At 40.1% G+C, this 14303-nt stretch overlaps 1 long non-coding RNA gene across 1 annotated transcript; it reads left to right on the top strand.

Moving 5' to 3' along the window:
* The first annotated feature begins 2297 nt into the window (after window positions 1-2297).
* LOC123343326 lies at window positions 2298-14303 on the top strand. Its single transcript, XR_006572199.1, has 4 exons — window positions 2298-2416; window positions 8920-9080; window positions 11997-12053; window positions 13761-14303. It is a non-coding gene; the product is annotated as an uncharacterized LOC123343326 (long non-coding RNA).

The raw sequence follows: 14303 nt of genomic DNA, 5'->3' as shown, positions 1-14303 counted from the left end.
TCAATATTTCTAGGCAAGAAAGGAAGATTGTGCTGTTTGAATCCATATATAGAAAGGAACAAAAAGAGCTTGTTAATGATGACTATGTCATTGTGGGGAAGAGGGAAGGAAGACAATTTCTGCTGGTGAAGTTTAGAGCCCTATTGTAGTTCTTGTGGCAAACAGTAAGCACTCAGATCCTTTTATTCATATGAAAAGAAAAATGTTAGTCTTATTTTGTGTGTATATTTTGTGGGGGGAAAAAAATCAAGCTGGAAACCACAAAACAATGACACCTTTTCTGCTCTCTGGTGGATCCTTAACTTCCGGTGCTATGAAACATGCTCACATTTCATGGAAGAAATATATCTTATCATAATAATGTGGAACAGTGCCACAACAAGTAAATAACAATGGAGATCGTGTCAAGATTTCTGGTTCTCTTCTAATGTTCATAGAATGCATTTTCTCTGCTTAAAGAGCCATCCACATGTAGAGAAATTTTGAATAACATATTTAGAGAGTGCTCTGCCTTTATCATTTAAAAATGAATTTTATTTCTTCCACTCATTTTGCAGGAAAACAGGATGTAGGGCAGAAGTGGGCAAACTTTTTGGCCCGAAGGCCACATCTGGGTATGGAAATTGTATGGCGGGCCATGAATGCTCACGAAATTGGGGGTTGGAGGGTGGGAGGGCTCCAGCTGGGGGGTGCTGGCTCTGGGGTGAGGCTGGGGATCAGGGGCTGGGGCTGCAGGAGGGTGCTCCGGATTGGAACCGAGGGGTTCAGTGGAAGGGAGGAGGATCAGGACTGGGGCACAGGAGGGTTTCACGGGGGCAGGCTCCGGGTAGCGCTTACCTCAAGCAACTCCTAGAAACAGCGGCATGTCCCCGCTCCGGTTCCTATGAGGAGGTGCAGCCAGGGGGTTCTGTATACTGCCCTGTCAACAGGCGCCACCCCTGCAGCTCCCATTGGCTGTGGTTCCCAGCCAATGGGAGCTGTGGGGGCAGCACTTGGGGCAGAGGCTGCATGCGGAGCCCCCTGGCTGACCCTATGTGTAGGAGCCAGAGGGGGGGACATGCCGCTGCTTCCAGGAGCCGTACGGAGTGGGGTAAGATCCCAACTCCACTCCCCAGCTGGAGTGCCAGAGCGGGGCAAGCTCCAGACCCCACTTCCCGGCAGGAGCTTGAGGGCCAGATTAAAATGTCTGGAGGGCCGGATGTGGCCCCCGGGCCATAGTTTGCCCACCACTGATGTAGGGCCTGATTCAAAGTCTATTTAAATCAGTGGGAGTCTTTCCATTGACTTTGATGGGCTTTGGCTCAGACCCTTGATTTATAGTTCACCTGCTCCCACTTCTTACTTACCAGCTAATATCATGATAATTGGTTTGTGATGTCACAGCTGGTTGCAACATGGAGATGATTGTGACATTTCACAGGTAGGGTTAAATGGTAAATAAGAAATGGAAGTTTCTACACAAAGAAGATCCTATTTTCATGCAAATGTCCTTAGTACTAAGTCATAAAGAAGGATGAGAGATAATGCAAAAATTATAGGCTCCAGGGTAAAATTGTCTCTCAATAGAATGTTTTTCCAACTTTACCCTGAGGCATCAGCGCCTCTGTGAGGAGGAGGAGGAGAATAAGAAACTTGCATGATATTTTGGACATTTATATTGGCTGAACTGGGCCTGGGACTATCAGAATTCTAGTGATTCAGCTGACAAATGTGTTAAGGACACTCCCCTCTTCTTCATCTCTGTGTAACAAAGCAGAACTGGATTTTGGCACAAACTGTATATTAGTAGGCTTTATTTCAATATGATAAAGTTAAAAAGGTTTTTTTTTTCCTGACGGGCAAAACTTTTTCCAAAATAAAATACTGAAAACTGGAATGATTTATGAAACATTTTGCACAAACAAAGCAAAATTTGTACACTGTGGGTACAAATGTTGTTTCTTATATGAAGCAATGCCAATTTACATCAGCAAAGGATATGACCTATGGTTGCATTATTTTTCATTTGGCACAGATAGGGGTCTGCAATATATCAACTGGTTCCATTCAAAGTAATGACCCAGGATGTTTGTCTGGCCAGTGAATTCTTTAAGCTGTTGCAGAATTTTTCACATTTGGCCATCAAGTTTATTCACCACTGTGAATAAGTGTCCTACTTTTCTAATACCCACCAAGGACTGTATTTGCCTGAGGGTCACCTTATTCTCCTCTGCATCAGAGGGTAGCCTTGTGAAGAGAAGAGAAAGTATAGGACTGTTGCTTGCTATACCTCTACCACAATTTTTCAGCAGGGTATAGATTTTGAGAAAAAGAGGATGGCCTGGTGAATTGAAGGAATGTGGAGACCTGGAGGTGAGGCTAAAAGGGCCTTAAGGAGTGACAGAAATGAGTCCTGGAGGGAGGAGAAGAAAGCAAGGTAGGACATTATACTCTTATGAAGAAGGTAGGTCTAGAAACAGAGAAACATGTTTGGCATATAGGAAAGAGAAGCCTGGAAGTAGAGACATCCAGAAGTACCATACACATACATATTCTGTAATACATTTTTTTCTTAAGGAAGTTCACCAAGGTCATGTCAACACCCCGAAAGCCTTTCTTTTTCTCTGCTTCACACTCTCTCTCCTTCTCTCCCCATGTCCCTGTTGAAGCCCGTTGATGCGAACAGCATCCATCTGACAGAGGAAGATTGCGGGGGATACAGGCCTCTGTTCTTTAACTGGCCAGCGGAGTCCCCCCTATGGAAAAGTCCATAGGATTTAACAGAAAATATCTTTCCTGTAGATATCTTGAAGTACCTGGTTTAATTAATAAATATCCCTGCAATATAATTCTAGATGATGGTTGATAACCTTTCTATAGGTTCTGTAGTCTCTGTACAATGTGCCTATATAGAATGCTATACAACTTCTCTAGAAGCTCATTACCATTATGGAAAAATCCTGTAGGATTTATTAGGAAATAAACCAATAGAAACCTATAGAATTGTTATAGGATGCTACAGAATTTGTTTTGAAAACCTATAGAATTTTGCCATGTGCCTTTTTACTATAGATATTCATTATGTATCACCAAATTATGGAAAGAAGTTGTGGCTCAAGTTCAAACTTCATATTCAGTAAGGGAACTCAACCCTTTAGGTTAACTTAGCCACAGTTACAAACTTTATGTAGAAACAACTAGCTTACTCTTACTAGTTAAACATTGACTAGTAACATGAGGTGAGATTCTCAGACTCTGGCCACTTTGTGCTCTGTAAGAGATCAGAAGTCACATAAAGAGGCCTTCAAAACCCTGGTTCCAACTGGGACAGTATATTGGGGTTAGGTCCACACAGAACACAGTGTTGTGGAGATTCTGGGCTCCCACAGTGCCCAGAGAGCAGCTCAGGGTAGCTGCCATAACTTAGGCTCTCAGGGCTGTTTAAATTACACCAGCCTAGGAACAGAAACCCATAAAAGTGGCTTAAAGCCACCATAGGCCCCCTCCCTCTGGAAAGCAGTGTATCAATGAAATTGAGAGCATACTTATTATTCATATATAATCCTACTGAGCTTTTGGTTTCAATATGGTGTAATAATGGGGTAACTCTCTACTGCAAACTCCTAGGGTGCCAGTACTGTGCCCAGCATACTGTGTCTCAGAGGCAAGGGCTGTAGGTGCTTTAGCAGCTAAGCCTTGTAGATACTAGCTCTTGCAGGTCCAATAACCACTCAGACACTTGGCCAAGGCCAAAGGAAAGGTTTTTATTACGGCTGGCAGGAAAGGGAAGGGTTGCCTATGCCGTAAGTACAGAGAATAAACAGTTACAGTTCAAAGTGAGCAATAGCAGTTTCTGTTTGGATCCTGAGGGGCAGTCCACTTGAGAGTCAGGGCTCTTCAGGCCTAGTGCCTGGGTGCGCTGTCTAGTCTCTCTCCATTAAAGCAAATAGGAGCTTGCAGGTTTCCAGGCCAGTCTCAGTTAGCATTGTTCATGGGGTCTCCTTTGCAGTGGTTCCCTGCCCAGCTGCTGCTGCTCACCTGTAAGTCCAATATAGACCTGAATTCAGTTGTGATGTCCAGCAATCACAGCCCACTCCACATGCAGCTCTGTCCACGGTTCTTAAGGCTTCTCTCCATCTTCCTGCTGCCGTGTGGCTCTCACCTCCAAACAGAGCCTGGCCACTTCCTGGTTTGATATCTTTTCTTACCTGACCAGGAGTTGTAATCCCCTGTTTTGCAGCTTCATCACGATGGCATTTAGAGCTATTTATTGAATTACATGTCAGGGTGATTTCAAGGTACATCTCGCTTAGAGTACTGCTGAGAGGTAGGGCCATGTGGCACTGCTGGGTTTCCTTAATTATGTCATATATCTTCCTTCTCCAGCCCTCATCTTCATACCGCCTTCATATGCTTTGAACATTCTCCCCTGTCGTCATGAGCCAAATGACCACACTCTCCTCAAAACTCACTTTTCAGTCAGCCTATCATCTCTAATGCTCCATTGTTACATAGCTCATCCCAACAGACATTCTATTAAACGTGAAATTCCAGTTACACACTGCATCTCTCTTTCCCTCAGATGCCAAGAGGGCTGTGCCCACTATCCTGTTGTCAGATTCTTTAATCTCTTAGTTGACTTTAGGTCACATCTCTTTAGGGAAGAGGTCTTGTGCCTAATTCTGATTTGTGACTGTGAAGTCAATGAAATTACATTGGTGTTCAACTGATGTAACTTGAGACTCTTGTGTATTTATAGTTCTCTATAAAGCACTATGCACACCTATGGTGGTATAGAAATAACAAATAAGAGAACAATACTAATAAGTATAAGTGACAGAACACCATTCATGACCATGGATGAAATCAGGTCTCTTTCTGCCAAGCAGCTGAAAGAGTGAAAGTTGACAATGACATGACAGAGAAATTCATCCCTGGTTTAAGTCAGTGGAGTTGCAATAGGGATGAATTTTCCCAGTGACTCCAAAATTCATTGTGGTAAAATCTAGTGTTTTGGTAACTACTATGAAAGAGACAGTTGATTTTACAGAGAAGCAGTGTGAGACTTGAAAACCATACTTCTGGACTTAGATCAAAGCCACAGGACATGTTGGAATTTAGCTTGAACTTGAGCTTCTCCAGAAACAATGGAAATATGATATCACTTCACATCAGTGAACAAATAAAAGGGGAAACAGCACTTTGCAGTGGAGAGTTCAGCCTGTGGTCAGATCATTCAAAATAAAATAAAATTAAATAAATAAAAATTTCAGGTTACCAGTGACACAAAGCTTTTCCTCCTTATACATAAATAAATAGTTACTGACCTAAGCAGAATTCTTTCTGTTTTTCCAATGCTCATTAATATCTGAAAAGTTCATGGCATGATGCTATTAATAACATGAACTGTATGTAAGGTCTGCTTCGTTGGGGAATGTGTCATTATTGATAGATAAAGAATCAATCTAGTCAAAGAAACAATAAAACAAAACAAATGATTCAAATCAGAGTAAACACCCTAGGGCATATAATGACATCCATTTTTAAGCAAAATTCTCCATTGTTTTAATTAGGGTTTATGTTTTAGAACAGTTGGCAGCATGTAGACTATCTAATGTCTTTAAACAGAAAACATCTTAATATCATTCCCCATGGCAAATAGCTAAGTTCACAAAGCACAGCTTTTAATTATAGTATTTTGCTATACTATAGTATTGTACTGTAGCAGTTGCAAGAACAACTGACACACACATGCACCAAAGAACACGCATACACATTTTCACGAAACAGAAAATAAGTTATTAAGGGAAAGGGAGGATTTTTTTAACAAACATAGGTAATACTGAAGGAACCATTGTTAAAGGGATTGTATTCTTTGGATATTTCTATTAAGTTTGATAGGGTGTTTCCAAGTTCAAGCCAAAGAAAAGAAAAGATTAAAAGATTATATGTAGCTTTGTTGTTTCACTTGCTGTTTTTTAATAGTTATATATTAAACTTGTTTTACAAAACCCCCAGTGTAAAATAGAAGAATCCTTCCAATTTGTGATCACATTTCTTTGGGCCACTAATACGAAAATGTTTGCTATTAACTTTTAACATCTATGCCTGCACCCAATGCACAGGGTTCATTTTAATAGGAGATGTGCCTGTGTATCCAAAGGCAGATGTTGCCCTTGGTTTTAGAATTACTACTATAGATAAAGATAATGATGGGCTGTCAAGGTCTAGGAAGTTGATGATAAAATCACAGTAAACTTGTATAGGGCTCTCTATCCAAGTGGTCCAGCTGGTTGTTCACGCCATTTTCCCAGTCACAATATCAGTACAAGTATTATCCCAGGTTAAGTTTTCCCATGTTAAGCTATTAATACATAACACCATTTTCCTAGTTCTGGTTAGGTGATGGGCTAGCCACTAATTGGAGCAATTGAATTTGAAGTGTTTTATCTTATGTAATTTTTAACTGGCATTTGAAAAATTGTGACATTCCCAGGTGAAATCATGGTACTGCATCAGGTTGTGAAAGACTGTCCTTTCCTCTGATGGCCCTCAACATTCCATTACCTTCATTATGCCATTTTAACCACAGATTGTATAAATTACAAGATATAAGACAGCAGATTTAGTGATACATCATGGCTGCTTCTGGGTGACTGCTCAGGATAGTAGAGGGCCTAGTAGAGACCTTTTCACCTCTGCTTCCCATGGGGCAATAACAACATAGCTTCAGGTGCTGAGGAGACCAAGCAGGGCTCTTGAGTGCTACTGGCAGGGCAAAGGCTGCAAGGTAGCATTTATGTGCCAGCAAGGTGGCTCTATGGCTCTTGCTCCTGCCCCTCCCTTCCCCCAGCTGGTTGTGTTGGGGTGTGCTAGGAAAAGGAGAGGTTATTCCAGCAGGTGTGCTTCCCTAACTTGCACCAGGGGTTGAATCAGCTTCCAGCAGCTGCCAACATAAGTTTGTGTGGGTGTGTGTGTACGTAGGTGGCTGAAAGCTACCTAGATCTCTACCCTCCTCAGGGGCACTGCATGGAGCTCCGGTTCATTTAAGTATTTAACCATCACGTTACACAGTGCCATAATGCATCCAGGCACTAGTGATAGCTGTTAAGTGCACAGCCTCCCTTCATCAAAAAAACAGAGCGACTCTGAGTCACACAACAAAAGCTCCCGAAGACACACTTCAGTCAACAAAGAACCATTTTAAAAGTATCATGGGGAGAGGAAAAATGGAGTTTAAAAGTTGGGCCATAAAGAAGTTACTTTAGAACGTATCCTAAGTGAATATTCATCAATAAGACTAATGGTATTTTGAAACATCTGAGGCCCTGACACAACTTTACATAGTAATGAAATGAAATATGACTTCCTTTAAATGCTTTGGTGAGTTTTCCCTGTGTTAGAGCATGCTGTAGCTATTTTTAGAGTTATGTAAATAATGAATTGGCACTGATCTGTAAGATGTGATTAAAAGTACTTCCAGACAGCCCCACCATCTGCTCTAAACATTCCAAGAGGCTGCTGGTCAATGGTGTCGAAGGCGGCAGTCAAGTAGTACAGATATGGAACATAACCCAGAATCAGCCTGCAGCAAGAGATTAGTCATGGCCAGGGTCTTCCCTCTCATGAGAGTAAGGTATAAAAGACTGTCCAAACCAGGAAAGTAGTAACTGTACCCCTACCGCCTATAACAGCCACACATGTGGCAGTGGGTTTAAAGGGTAAAGGATCCTCCCTCCATCCTATATAGGAGCAAAGGAGCCAGACAAACTCCCCCCACCCAGTTATAATTTTTCAAATGCGATATTGAAGTCCCTATGTATTTTCATAGGCCTGCATACAAAGAACTATAGAGGTTAAATATTTATAGGGTTACCAGATACCAACTGTGAAAAAATGGGATGGGAGGGTGTGTGTGTGTGGGGGGGGGTGGTAATAGGCACCTATATAAGAAAAAGTTCCCAAAAACAGGACTGTCCCTTTAAAAACGGGACATCTGGTCACCCTAAATATTTACCAGACTTGTATATTAACTGGTTCACCATGTACTTCCTAATCAGTATATATACAGTTCTGAAAACAAGCTTGGTTAAAGGAAGATATGCACAAGGCATCTAAAAATAGGACCCTTTCTTAAAAGTGCAGGGAGACCAAGGGAAGCGGAATGATTTATAAAGAGGGGGAAAGAACTGAGGGAATGGTATGAATAAATGGATAATTTAAACATGCAGGAATGAAGGGTGCTAGAACAGCCAAATATTTCTTCCATCTCCATGATTTTGTATTGCGTGACCACGTTTGTTTAAGGCTATAATTATAACGATCCACACTTCAAGTGTATGAAACATTAAGTGTATATTTTGGCTTATTTCCCATGCATGTGAAATAAACAGATTTTCCAGTTTTTATTTAAATATATGCTGCCACAGTAGTTGTTAAACTCACAATTATTCTTATCCTTATCTTTTCATTTTGATAATAAACTGAAGGGAGAGAAGCTGGCTGGAGGCTTATGTGAGGATTATACCATATCTATCCTCAGAAGCCCAAGATACACAGCATTAGTTCAAAATCCTCTAGTCAGAGCCTTGAAAAATTGAATAGGGGTTCTGTGAGGAAATCTTAACCACACTGTCATTTTAGGACCATAGTTTATTAACTAGTGACAGATCTATCTAGTACAGATGGGACAATCCTAGCCTTGTGCAAACCTTCCCTATAAACATTGAGCACTTTGTGCCATCAAAGTACTTTTTATTCGGTGCTTCGGATGTTTGTTAGGAGAAAAACTAGGCTGGAGTTTTCAAAGGTTTGTTGGACCTATTGCTACTTACAGGGCCGGCCCTAGACCGAATGGCGCCCCAGGCGAGGAGCATCTTCGGTGTTCCTCCGCTCCCCACTCTATTTGTTAAACTTTTGAATACCTTATTTTTTCTACAGCACCTTGACCCCGGTGCCCACACCGCAAGCCTGGCACCCCAGAGGGTCGACTGGGTCGCCTGCCCCTAAATCTGGCTCTGGCTACATACAAAAACAGTGAAATTGAAATGATGCTAATGGCCTCCTGTGAAGTAATTCCACCAGCCAAGAAAAATTAATAGGTAAGGCTTCTTGAGCCATCAGTCATTTTAAATGTATAGCATCAGAACTGGAACCAATAAAAAGCTAAATTCTGACCTCTGAAAAACATAGCTTGTGCAACAGCTTTGCTCTGCTGTGAGTGGGACTTCCATATCCACCTTAATGGCAACTACAAGCAGTGTTTCACCTTTACCTCTGCTTGTATACGGATTTGTTCTTAGGCGTTTAGGAAAACATTTTCTAATGTGGATGCCTAAAATTGTGCACCTATCTCCATATTCAGGTGCTCAGTACCTCTCAAATAATCAGCTCACATATCCAGGTGCTTCATTACGGATTTAGGAGAATAAAGCATGTTTGAGACTATTGGCTTTGTTGAATGCCAGGTGTCTCCTTATGTCTGTCCAATCCAAGGTGATTTGCTTGCAGTTACTTTCCCAGTCATAACATAGGACAAGAGAGTACCTCAAAGAGGGGGCAAAATTTAAATTTTGGAGGCAGCCTGGTGTGACAGATACGGACTCAGGAGACCAGTTTTACCCCCTGACCTGGTGTGTGAGCATAAGAAAGTCATTTCACCTGTTTCCCTTCCTACCCTTTGTCTGGCTTGTGGGTTTAGAATGGGACCAGGACTGCCTCTTACACATTTGCACAGTGCCTAACAGAATGGGGTCCCGATCTCTGCCTTGGAGTCCCTTGGCACTACAGTAACAAACAAAAGCAGTAATAATTGAAGATCAGCTGCTTGTAGTTCCTCTTTAATGGAATCCCTAGGGCTAAGTACAACCAGTTAACACAATTTTAAGAGAGTATTAAATCCTGCCTGCACTAGATGTTCAGCTAGGCGTTTTAAAACACCACCTATTTTTTCTAGTTAGACAGAGCCTGTTGCTCCTTTGCCTATTTCTCCTTTGTCAAGATACTTACAAAAACTTGACAGCTGTTAGGGTGCTTGTACACTGAGACCGCTGCCTATCACATTTCCTTGTGTTTCCCCATCGTCTTAACAGACTGACAGTGTCGTCCTATATCAGCCTGTCATCTCTTGTTTTATACTTAGATTGTAAACTCTAATAGCTAGCACAATACAAATAACCAGTAAAAAATAAAATCATGGCAGGTCCCCAAATGTTTTGGTCAGTTGGAGAAGATGTGCTCTCTCTCCCCAAGTTGACCCAGAAGTTGATTGACAGCAGCCTTTACTTGGTCAAGAATTCACAGTCATTACCCTCCCTCCCAGAACATAATTCTTTTGGATAGCGTATTCTTGACAGTTTTTTTTTTATTTCCCTCCCTTCCATGCTATTTTCATCTGCCACCATCTTTTTACCATACTTTGTACAATGCCAGTGGAGACGGAACCCATTTTGTTGGTGGGTGACTGATAACTTTTGGATTCCCCTTTAGACCAGGTTGCTTTGAGGATGTCCGTCCGTGCATTTGGCCTGATTGACTTTTGTGATTTTGTTTTAAGTTTTGTATGGTGGTTTTGTTTATGGTGTTTAGATGGCTGATAAACTGATGAAGCAATTAAAGAAGATTTAAAACCCTATTTGAAGTGGAAAGACCCCACCTCCACCCCCAAACAAGTTTGTTTTTAACCCAGCCATTTCATGTGCCATCCCATTAGGAATAAGAAAAGGCAAACACAGCAGGAGTTAAGAACAACTCACCAACTGGAAGAGAGGAAGATGATGCAGGCATCTGCCACTGGCAAATGGCTTCACTTTAGAAGTAGAGCTGATTGGGTCTACCAAAATTAAAGGCCAGACACTGAAACATGTGCTGGGAAAAAAGGTCCCTCCAAAAGGGCAACCTTGTATCAGGGAGAGAGAGCAGGAATCAGGAAGTCCCAAAGGAATGGGCTTCTTGGGTAAGGGATTTTTTCTTTATGTTGCATCTCATCACTGTGTCATAATCAGAACATCCAATCTAAAGGCTTGGTCACAGAACTATTATGGGAGAGGACTTTATTAAATAAGTCCCTTTACAGTGTAATAACTTTGTTTAATAACAATCCCACTACTGGGATTAATATATTTTGCAAACATACACAAACAGGACGAATCAAGAGCAAGCGAGCAATCTGTATGCACCTATAACCATTTCCATCCCAGCTGTAAAATGGGTTGGTTATATCCCATGACAACACTCTTCAGTGGTTGGTTATTTTGCCATATCTGCTATGTCACAGGGATGACTATTGTGTCATGTTAGGTCTTTCGTCATCCTTTTCTCCTTGTGAATGTAAGACAATAGACTGTGCATCTTTCTTTCTTTTTTAATGTACCATTTTAGACATCACTTTCTGTTCACGCTAAAGTAATTGCACTGATACAATATGCTGAGAAAACTGGAAACTGCACCAAAAGTGACATATTTAATTTATAGAGAATCTCAAATTGTAATCATTTCCTTAAATTTCTCCCCTGAATTATACAGGAAGTCATTTTAATGAGAAATCAAAGATATATAATCCAAGTGTTATGAGATATTGTTACTGCCTTCTTAATATCTCCAAAGCAAAGTTTATAGTCTGGGCTGTTCTATAAGCTAAGACAGAAATTGCCATGGTAAATGTATAGATTGCAGTCAAACTATGGATGAAATGTAGCATTTCAAGCCATATGAGTCATTGGGATGTTAACCCCTGATCCTGAAAACATTTATGTACCTGATTAGATTGACATCTATGGGACTACTCATGCTTACAGATAAGTATATAAGTGTTTCCAGGATCAGGACCAAGAGCTGGAATTTAATAAGATGTTTTAATGACCATTTACTGATATATCCTTTCCTATGATACTCACCCTAGGAAAATCTTCGTATCAACTATTTGAATAGTGAATTCTCTAAACTGTACATATCTTTAATATATACCAATGCACATGTTGTTACTTTATTATTGTGAATATTACCCCAATCCTTTTCAGATCCTCATTGCACAGGGGAACATAGGAGCTGAATTTAACAAAGAACCTGCTGTCAAGGTATGATGATAGAGATATCCATATGTGGGGCAGGGATCATGGTGTGCCACTATCAGAGAAGCACACCATGTTTTTATATATTCATACCTGTATACAGGATAGTCTTAGGGGAAAAATTAGTGTCACATTTAAATCAATCTTGGCACTCTCTTAGCAAATCCAATTGAACTATAATGTGTGCTATTTTTTGTGCTTAATTAACCATTAAAACATCTTATCATTTATTGTGTTGCCAGAATATGTATAACAAGAAATTTCATGTTCCATTAGCAAAAAAGTTTCAGGCTTGCAGAACAATACAGTATTTCATAATAAAGTGATGTTCATGCTAAAAATGGTCACAGATTAGCATTTTTAAAAGTGCATGAATCAGGTTGAAATAATATTGACATGTTGCTACGCTCTTGTGTGTACAGAGGCAAAATGACCACTCTAGCTTGGCCATAATTAATTATGAAATCCAGCATAATGCAATGACCTAGAATTACAACATCACACATTATCTATAATCAGGATAATAATCCTGAAGCAGCTGTATATTCTTAGGCCCTGATCCAGCATGCACATAATCAAATATTTAACATTAATCACATGAATAGTCTTATTAGCCTCAATGGAACTACTCATATGCCTAATGTTGAGTACTTGCTCAAGTGCTTTGCTGGATCAGGCATTAGAGTGCAGCAAAATTTTCCCCTTCTTAAAAGTGGAATAAAATATAACGTTAAACAAAAAAGAAAAAATCTGGCCTTAGGGCCTTATTCAACACCCATTGAAGTTAATGGGAGTCTTTCTATTGACTTGAATATGCATATTGATCAGGCCAATATAGACGCACACTTGCAGCGAAACAATCATTGATATGAAAAATGCAATTTAAGTTCAGAGATGACAATGGTTTACACTGTTTCAAAAACTCATTTAGGACTTTGCCATCCTCAAAATTATGTTAATGGTTCAGTTTTAGCCCCAAATTTCTGTTATTTTATCAAGAGAGAGGCCTGATAGCATGGAACAAAGTGTTATAGCTGATTTCTCATAATCTCAGTTGCTGATAGCTGGTATTGCAAAGTCCTAAATAGTAGGACTGTCATTAATCAGGCATGAAAAAGGAACCCAAACAATTGACGCAATTAGCCAATTAAAATATTTGACCAAATACTGAACAACTGAAAATAGTGAAAGGTCAAAACTCAATAAGAAATCAAATAGTAGATAGAGGAATAGATTTTACGTTTACATGTATTATATATGATAATTTACTGCAGCAGAATATTGGTAATGAGAACAATTAACTAAAGACAGTCTCATTATCGGACAAAACATAACATGTTGAATACCATTTTTCATATTATATTTGGTTAATACTTTTCTCTAGTCGCCATAATTTTACGCATGAAATTATGCTAATAACTAGAACATCTTCTGATTAAACCTGTGTTTGGGTATTTCTGAACACACAGGAACAATTAGGCATTATTTTTATTATCATATATGCAGATATTTTGGCTCATGAATCCATTCTGAAAAAAATGGACCTTTTCTTTTATAAAATGATCTCTTTGTTTGTTTCTAAAAAATAAAACAAACTATGGCACTTTGAAGAGATTAAGTTACTTTGAATGTTCTTTTGGTTACATATTGACTAAAATGGATTAAGATTGTGGACTTGATTCTGGTCTCACTTGATGTCATTTTTACGGGAAGGTAACTCCACTGATTTCAATGAGGCAGTCTAGTCCTCTCCATCTTTCACCTGCTGCCTGATCTGTCTCCCTGCCTCACATCTGGAAACAACAGGTAATAATCAGTTAATACAGATAACAACAGCATCACACAGCCGAATCCCTGAAATATGCTGAAGAGGCAAGCTGCACTGAAGACAGAGGACAAAGCTGGATGTTGAATTTACTTACCTCTAATATCTCGCCGCATATCTCTAATGTGGAATACAGTTTCTGAAATTTGCAAAACCTCAGATGCCATGATTCATCGTTAGCCTTAAGAACATTTGGATGGAGCCTGATTTTCCATTGCCCTGCACTTCCTTGTTGGCCCTTACGGCAGTGCAAAGCAAATGCAACATGCAAACATTCTGAATATTAGATGAAATCTACGTACTTCAGAACACAACTTTTAATTTCCTCTGTACCCACTCACTTTACAAGACGGCTAATATTCTAATCAGGACTCAGATACTCGGTACTGTGCTGTAAATTGTAAGTGTGATGATGGATTACTAATGGGCAA

Source organism: Mauremys mutica, chromosome 10, assembly GCF_020497125.1.
Source record: "Mauremys mutica isolate MM-2020 ecotype Southern chromosome 10, ASM2049712v1, whole genome shotgun sequence".
NCBI lineage: Eukaryota > Metazoa > Chordata > Testudines > Geoemydidae > Mauremys > Mauremys mutica.
Note: the sequence above shows the minus strand (reverse complement) of the source record. Positions and strands in the feature narration are given on the sequence as shown.